This window comes from Aphelocoma coerulescens, chromosome 11 (assembly GCF_041296385.1).
Source record: "Aphelocoma coerulescens isolate FSJ_1873_10779 chromosome 11, UR_Acoe_1.0, whole genome shotgun sequence".
Lineage (NCBI taxonomy): Eukaryota > Metazoa > Chordata > Aves > Passeriformes > Corvidae > Aphelocoma > Aphelocoma coerulescens.
The window spans coordinates 6,538,189-6,547,634 of record NC_091025.1 but is presented as its reverse complement, the minus strand read 5'-3'; positions in this window follow the sequence as shown (position 1 = coordinate 6,547,634).

The window sequence follows — 9,446 nt, the reverse complement described above, 5'->3', positions numbered from 1 at the left end:
GGGTGTGATTTGTATCTGCCTCCCTGTATTGCACACACAGCTCTCACAGTAATGGCTGGTTTGGGTGACACAAGTCACTCATGACTTGTTCATGGTAATGAACTGGCAGTACCGGATATTTCCCATAACAAAGCTGAACTTGGCATCCTCGGTGGTGGCAGTGGGTGCCCTGTGCTGATGGCTCACATCCGCATGCCTGATGGCAGGCTGACCTGTGTCCCACGTGGGTTTGGGGATGAAGGAGTGGCTATCCCTTGGGAAAGGAGGATTTGATGCCAGCCCTGCAATGTGCTCCCCTCAGACCTCAGACCACCTCCGATTTCGCTGCACTCAGTCCCAGCCTTTTGCTCACTCCTGGCCAGGTTTGGAGCAGGATTCAGCCTTGTCCTTTCATCCTGGCATGTCCCTCTTGGACATTCTCAGGGACTCCCCAGGAAACACTGCTCCATCCTCTGTCATGAGCCAGCCACATGGGTGAGGGGTAATAGGGAGTCGCTGATGGGGGGGGACAAGCTGCTCTAGCCACCCCAGAGCAGGGGGCTGTGAAGGGTCACCCCCATGTCCCCATGGCACAGAAACTTGCCCCTGAGAAGCCAATGCCATCCTGGCCTGGCAACACTCTCCAGCTCTGCACTGCATCTGCCATTCCCCTGCAGCCAGTGAAACCCTCCCAGCCTCCCCTTCCCTTCATCGGAGGTTTATTGGCATTCCCAGCATGGATCCTGGCATGGATGGATATAGGCGTGTGTGCCTATAGACAGACATCCATATGTACATACATTTACCCACAGAGGCCCTAAGCAGTGTCTAATTTGCATCAGTACCCCATTATCTGTGCAGCTCCTGAGGCTGGCTTGGGGATAATATTGACATACATAAAGTTACTTTCCCCTTTCCGATAGCAACTGTAAAGCCATATCATCGCTGACTTCATTTATGAGCTGTAAAGAGTAAAATAAATGTTTATGTAAATTACTTTAACTGGTAAGTAATTTCCTGGCTTTTGAATGCTTCAGGTTTTTAATGGTATTGCAATTATGCAAAGCACATAAGTTGTATCAATTACATCAAGTAAGTCCACATTAAGCAGGCACATGCGTGAATTCTCCAGTTCAGAAGAATAACTCAATGAATAAGCATGGATCAAAATCTGAGAAGCAGGAAGGATTCTGTGCCAACAGCCCTATTCAAATACTCACCTGTGAGCATTACAAAACCCACCCCTCCCAGCTGCTGGCCTGTTTTTGGCAAGGACAGCGTGGCTCTCTGGCAGCCCCAGCACAGCAGGAACAGGCTCTCCAGGGTTCCAGAAGTGGGGTTACCCTGGATGCACGCAGCCGGCCAGGTGCCAGCTCCCTTTCCCTGCACTGCAATGCTGTTTGGCTCAAGGGAGCACTGTGGATCCCAGGGGATGCCCACTTGCTGCGGGACAGTCTGGGGGGCTGCGGGCAGTGGGGACACATGGGAGCCTGTGCGGGCAGCAGGTACCCTGCTCGTACCCCCCTCTCTGCAGGGATTCACCTCCGCTGGCTGGGATAATCCCAGCCTGGTCCCCCAGCGATGCTCCCATCCTCCTTTTCTTGGCTGTCATGTCTCCGTGACCTGAGCGAGCACCGGCTGACGACATCGCTGGAGGTATTTTTAGAAATGCCGCTTTGCAGGCAGGCAGAGGAACGGCAGCGAGGAGCGGGGCTCGCCGCCAGCAGCACCTCCTGCCAGCGCCCAGCAGGTAGCGGGAAGGCCCGAGACGTCGATGACCATCAGTGCTAAAACATCTGCCCCGCGTGGACAGCACCAGCCCGCCACGGGGCACACTGCCAGGAGACAGTGACCCTGGCACGGGTTTAGCTCTGCTTTTAGCCCAGCCTGTGCCGTAGCTGAAAAGCATTGCTGCTGTGGTGCTGTGAAGCCAGGCAGGTTAATTCGCCTTTTACTTGGATGAAGGGAAGCTCCAGCGATCGAAACACATCACTGAGTGGGGCCCTTTGTATTGGGTGTTTGTTCTGCCCTGAGCAAATATTTAACCTACATCTGTAAGACAGCTAAAAAATTCCCCAAATGCCAGAAAAAATGTAACTCCTCCTACTCTCCCTTCGAGCAACCTGATAACCTGGTCTAGGAATGCAGGCGGGAGGACACCTGATACCTGAAACCTATTGTATGTTGGGATGCTCCCTGTAGAAAATTCCCACCAGCAGTACCAGACAGCGTGAGAACGTGTCCCCAGAGCACAATTAATTATAAACCAGCTCATTATTCTAATTTTGCTCCTCCTTGAGGAGGTGAGGGGATTTCTCAGCTTTGCTGAGGCATGGTTTGCCAAGCCTACATGAAATACTTTGCAAAGCAGGAACGAGCCCCCTGCATTCCTACATTCCTACATTGCCATTTCACACGACAGGAGTTTTAATTAAGTCTTAGCATGCTCCTGAGAAATTTAATACTCATTTTAAAGTTCCCTAGTTGCATTAATTCAACCCTGAGGCTCTGATCCTTGAGATAGAGTTGTGTGGAACTGGGTGGAGAGCAGGAGCTGGGCAGGGGTGTTTCAAGGACGCCTGCCAAAATCCAACACACTGGGATGCTGCTTCAGCTGGTGGTGGTGTCTCTGCAGCTCAGCACCTCGGCCAAGCCCCTCGAGCCAGTTAGGCTGGGTTTGGGCAGCCCAGGACAGCCCAGAGCCAGTCCACAGCCGAGGTTCTGGATGCTCTGGCTGGGAGCTGCTGCATGCCTGGCTCAGCTCTGCCTGTGTCCCCCATGCAAATCTCCTCTATATCAAGCAAATGGCAAAAACAACACCTTTTTCAACCTGCTGCATTCAGGTAGACAAAACCTCTGCTGTGCAGGCAGCCAGGGCAGTCCCATGTGAGATGTAGCAGCCATTGAGTGGATCTCTTCCACCCTTCCGAATTTCTTATTTCAGACTTCAGTGCACACCATCTAAGCAAACCTCAGCCTCCTTCTCCCTTTTACCTACCTTTTATCTTTGTCATATTTTTCAGCTGGCTTCAGGTACAACTTGGGTTTGGCTTTAATGCCTCTGCCTCCCCTAAGCAAAACAGCACCGGGCTCATCTTGTGCCTCTCTGGCTGCTGGGGACTGGGGAGCTGCTCTGTGGGAGGACTGCAGCTCACCTCCCAAGTCATTAATGTTTCATGGCATTAATCAACACAGGCTCCTGCTTATAAAGCACTTCTTAGAAACAAGGCTAAGAATAAGCACGAGGTGTCCTGGCTGAGGCTAAACCCTCCCTGCTGACTGGGGGATGCCCATGCTGGTTGGAGCGGACCCAGAGAGGGGGCAGCTTGACACCAAGTGAATTCCATCCAGGCCATTTCATCCAGCAAATAAAAATTCTGGCTGTACCAGAAAGATGGCTGCATCCCAGGAGGAGATCCTGGACCTCCTAGCCTGGAAGGAGCCCACCAGCACTCCCCCAGCTAATACTTACAGGGCATCCTTGGGACCCTCTGCTTGGGACCTTGGGTGCTTTCTGCAGTTCTTTTTAACTAAAGAAGTGTCTGAAGGTAGAAGCTGCAGGTGGGCAACTGGGATCTTTTCAGAATTTTACTACTTCTGGTGCTCTTTTTCTCCTTAAGCCAACCCCCACAGTGCCGCTGAGCCTGTTACCCTGGCTGGATGACACTGGTGACAGGGTGTGCAAAGACAGGCTTCCCTCTGCACAGGCAGAAAGGAGGGGAGCCATCTCTTTAAGAAATAGATTCAGTTCTCAGCAAACCCATTTATTTTTAGTGCCCTCCAAAGTGTGCTCGACTTTGGAGAGGAAACGAAGCAAAACCAGTAATTCTGAATAATTTAGGCAATAGAGTTTTGGGGCTGTAGTAAGTGTCTGTGCTATGCTGGGGCAGGGGCTGGAGGAATACAGGGCTCACTAATAACATCCAGCTGATTTAGCCATGGGCAGAGGTAAATCAGTGAGAGCCTCTGCAGGGAAGAGGGAAATATCCCTGTGGTCATAAAGCAAATGCACCCATGCGAAGGAAAACACCGTGATGAGTGATGGGCTCAGCTGCATCCTGGCTGCACTGCGAGAGCTGCACCCAACAAAGGGATGGATATGCAAATGAGGTGGGATATTCACCGATGGAATTAAACAGCTTTCCTGCTAACTGGCTTTGGCTGCTTGATATCCAGCTGTCTGCAAAATCCCACTGAGAGTCCATCCTGGCACGGGTACAGCACGCTGGCCCCTCAGGCCCTTGGCTCACTCCGTGTCACCTCTGTGTGCCCTAGGAATGCTCAGCAGGCACAGTCCAGCTGCTCCACCTGTCCCCCCACGTCTCAGGGCTGGTGTGTGGGATGCTGGACCAACGCTGCTCCCCAGCTTTGACACCAGGGGGATGGAAACGTTATCCTGCCTGGATCACTGACACCCGCTGTGTGTAATGGATATCCCAGTGCTCACACCGCCCCGCTCAGAGCCCCACAGCGGCGGGGCATCAGCAGAGATCCTTCACCACAGCCGTGCCCAGGTGCCCATTTGCATCCAATCCCCATTTCCCTGGCACCGTGGGGATGCTCCCACTGCCTCCATGCACTGCTGGGTGATCTCTTCCCCACTTTTATCTGCACTGAGCTGGAGCATTCCAGCCCGCCCCATACTATCACAGCTTCCCACTCACCAAGCAAAAAGGCGGAGGTCTTTCTAGTTTAACATACTGGAGCATATTCCATGGTGATTTCATCATTATGGACCTAACTGGGACCAAATTATCTTTTTTTTTTTTTTTTAATTCTAAGGTGCAATTGAGATTGTGAAGAAAACTGCACTCAGTTAAGAGTGAGTCACCAAAGAGATCCATGAATCTACCTGCCAAAATTTTATAGGAAAAACTGTGTTTTCCTGTTAACACAAAAATAGATGCACAACTAGCACAGAAACTCATCCTGTTTCAAAACAAAAGCAAAATTTCTTGTTCCTGTGCTGATGCTTCAAAGATTCTCTTGCAGCAGACTATAGAATTACAAACTGCAAACACAGTGCCAGGATCTGTCCTCAAAGCAGGCTTTACACCCAGTAAGGGTCTTCTGCTTCCTGACTGAGCCAGGGGAAGTTGGGGAGACAAGCAAAAGAAACATTGAATTCCAGCCTCCTGCTAAGGTTTAGGGAAAAAGGAGCAGCACAGTGCTGTGCAAGACTATTTTAGAACAGAAAAGTTTTACATCTACGCCCAATGAATATTAAACAGCCACACGCTTCAGCTCTGCCGCCTGCGCCCGGCGCCGCGTGAGCAGACTTAATTTCTCTTTATGGAGAGGAGCAGACCCACACCCAGATTTTCATGCATGTGCCTTAGAGGTCAACGGGATGTGAAGGGTGAACCCGAGTCTTCTCTGCCAGGAGATCCCTTCAGCAATCACTCACAACTGGAAAAACAAGGAGACATTAAGGAAAAGCTGGCAGCGCAGGCAGGGTTTAAGCAGACTGACATGGAATAACTGCCAGCTTGCTGGGAACTTCATGCAAACCTTCCTGGGCTTTCACATCTATTTGCAGATCCAAGAGAGGTGTCAGGTGAAACAATAAGGATGAGATGGAGAAGGAAATGATACGAGGTGGGGCCAAGGCATGGCCAGGGCACTCAGTATCCCAGGTGAGGTGGGACCAGGGTTCTCCGGGGCTCAGGCACCTCTATTCAGTTATCTTCACCTTCAGCCCATCAGACAAAATGTGCTGCTGAATTAACCCCTTAGGAAACAATAGCAAAATAAACACAGAGCCTGTGTGCAAACATCCGGGAATGTCTCATGAAAACAACTCCAATCCAAAGGCATTCTGCTGGTTTTAATCCTCAACCTTCGAGCTCGACACAGACTATGCCCTGCTTGCCCCCAGCCCCTGCCACTGCTCTCACCTGTGGACCCATCCAGGCCAACCCTGGTCCTGGGCACTTTTTCTGGAAGCATCCACCTCCACAGGCGAGTCTCCTCACGGTGCCCACGGGTCTGCAGAAATAGCCCTTGAGGCTGTGGTGCTCACACTCCTCATGGTGGTCAGGGATGCTCTCCACAGGCTGCATCCCACTCCTCCTGCTGCTCCCCTTGCTCCAGCCCTGCACCGACAGAGCCAGCACCCACAGAGCGTGCATGGCTCAACACAGCCCAGGAAGGGGTGCTGAGCTCTGGATATGGTCCATGGGAACCCCTCCTCAAGCCTCTCTCGGACACCGGGAGTGAGGTGGGCTGGCCGATGCTGGCAGCAGCTCTCTGGGGTGGGATCCTTCACCCTGCTTTTCCACACGTGGTGCCACAGGGCTGGCACGCCAGCACTGAAAAATCGTTGCCTTTTTTCCAAGGGCTTTGTCGACTCTGTCCCAGCCTCAGGGGTCCCTGAGTGAAGCCCCCCTGCAGTTCTCCTCTTCCCTTATCATGGACCAGTAAATGCTGTTGCGAAGACGGTCCCTGATGGTGCCTGGTCCCAGAAGGGTCCCAGTGCTGGTGCAGAGACAGGGTGGTAGGACTCCCCAGGGATGCTCCACTCGCTGCCAGCCTCCCCAGCAAGCCAAGGCAGAGGATGGCTGCCTGCACCAGCGTTGCCTTCACCACCGTATTTCTCAGCCTATGCAAACCTCTTGTGGGTCTGTCCCATCCCTGGCCAGAGATGGAGACAGCATTGTCCCCTCCACTCCCATCTGCCAGTGCATTAAGAAAATGAGAGCTGATTAAAGTCGTCCCCTCCTGAGCACCATTGGTCCCCGGCAAATTGCTGACACCGCTGATTTAGGGGCAGTGGCAGACATGTGGACTTCCCTCTGTCCGCAGACATCCCGTTTTAGATGGGTTTGGGGTTGCTTGGGTCTGAGCATTTCCTATGGTCACAAGAAGTGCTTTAATTGCAGAAAATTCATGTGTTCATTTGATTTTCTTTTTTCTATCACCTGTTAAAAGGTTGGTTCAGGCAGTGCCTCTCCTTGCAGCTCTGCTCCTCCATTGCACACCACGTAAAGATGCTGAGATCGGATGGGAAGGAGCTTCTGTTAATGGGGTGCCCACAGCACCCCATTAACCCACAGCAACTGGAAGGCCCCTGTAGCACCAAAAACTCTCCTGTTTCTCAAGGCAGGCCAGCTGGAAAGCCCCATTTCCCTCCCATTAATCTCCACCTGCCAGCATTTTCTAGAAGGCAGTTAAGAACATTGAAACTGGGGAGATTTGCAAAATAAACAGCCATCAAACGCAAAGCCCTGGGTTCCTACTCTGAGGGCGTCTGCCAAGACACACAGATCGTATCAGGCTAATTTACAAAAGGAAAACCGCCCTAATTAGTGTTCAGGAAAGCACTTTAATGAGAAGAGCATTAGTGCAAAAAGCAAGAGTGCCAAGAGGTCAAGCTGTTCCGAATGCCAGAAAAACAGGAAATGGGGCATAGCTGATCTCTGCCCACCCAAGACGCAGCACCATTTTCTCTCTTTTTTTTTTTTTTTTTTTTAGTAATATCTCGGGCTATTAGTGAGGAATTTATAAAACCCAGAGCCTAATGCCCAGTGGCAGAGCAGGGCCCCTGTAGGTAACAAGCTCTGAGCATCGCGATGCCAGGTGTGGATAGGGCTCCCTGCAGCCACCTCCCCTCCTTTTTGGGGCAGAGTGCAGGTTTCATGGAGTTTCCCCATGTGAAGGGAAGAGCAGAAGCCCTGTCAATGCCACAGCCCCCTCTCGCCTCGCCGGCGGCTCTGACGGTGGCCAGTAACCATGGCAGCGGAGGGATTTGCACGTGATATTGGTATTTCTGCAGCACAAAAGAGCCTCTTATCTAGAATGAGTAACTGGTCTGGCTGGTCTTCATTCCTCTGGCTATTGCTAAGGCAGAGCATCATGGGGCAGCTCATGTGATGCTCCCCAAGGGGCAATTTCGGACCATCCATGTGATGCTCACGCTGGGACACATCCGGATCATCCATGGGGAGACACATGGGAGGCTCCAGGACACCCCTGGATGCTCACACAGCCCCACAGCAGCAGTCCCACTGTGGGAGGCAGAGCCAGCCCTCCCCTCCACTTCTGGCAGATAAACCTGGGAATGGGGCAGTGGCCATCCCAGTGAGCTCAGGTTTGCAAAATGAGCACCTGCAAACACGATGTGTGAAGCAAACAAAACAAAAGTGTGAAGCAATTTGGGCCGTGCTGGTTGTCCCCAGGATGTCACACCCCAGAGCTGGCAGGGGTGCTCCCTGGCACCCCCACAACCTGATTTATCTCACTTCTCCTCTTGTTTACATTTCTTCTCAAATTCCTTCCAATTTATCCAAGAAAACAGTTTTGAGACTTTAAGGGTTTGGCTTACAGCTCTTCTCGTGCATCCAGTGACTTCTAAAAGCGGGGGAAACTGCATGAAAGAACATAGGTTCCTAGGCTTCAATTCTTCAGATGACTCAAACCCAGCTCGCTGGTATTGCATAGATCTCCCTTAGACGTTCACCCCAGGGCATGAACCAAACAGGGCAAGTTTCATCCCAAAACCAGAACAGGTAAATGAGGAAAGAATGAGAAAAGAAATGGTCATGGAGTCTGAGCTCAGCCTAAGCTGCTGCTAATAAGCGCAGTTGTGGGCATCCATAGGTTTGTGAACCTCTGCGTGGCCCCTTCCAAAACGGTGGTCTGGCATTTTCTCAGGGTGTTAACTCCAGTGGGACCATTACTGCACTTAAAAGGAGCTGTGTGCTCAGAACAGAGAAAACCAGACTTGTATTAGCTCCATTTTAGGGGAAGGCAAAAGGGATTCAGAGAGATTTATATGCAAGTGTCACTCACAGCAGAGCTACACGAAAGAAAAAATATATATAGACAGAAAAAGTGGGTTACAGACTGTTCCCAGAACTAGGAGTGTGTCCTGCTGGTTAAGATCTGCAGGTTTCAAGGTTGAAGTGCTTAATTTTATTTCAAGCTTTCCAATTAAACACCATTTAACTGGGCTTTCCATTTATCCTGCAATTTCTTTCTGGACCTGAGTCTAATCCCCAAACCTGCTTATTTGCTTTTACTTTCGTTACAACCTTATCAGTGATTAACCTGCAACTGCATGTAATCTTTTAAAAAGATTTCTCTGGCTATAAATACAGAGAAGCTATCTGCCCTGTTTCTGTCCAGAGGAAAACAACTTCCTTCACTGTCAGATGTCTCTGGTGGGTTATCCTATTCCTTCTGTCAGCTGATTTTTCTAATGGGAGACATTTGTCTTCTCTAACTTCATAGAGATCATTGAATCAGGATCAGTTCTCTGAAAGACACAGGCCATAGGGAATATGAATACACCCCCACCATAAAAAAAAGTTATATGTAAAAAATATAAATATAAACAGTATATATAAAGCCTCCAGTAAAGATGCTACTGGTGACAGTGAGGCAAAACCTACCACATTCCTACAGCTCCAAAAACAAGCTCTGCTTCTTCCTCCAGCACTTCTCTATTCCACTTCTTTCACTAAAAA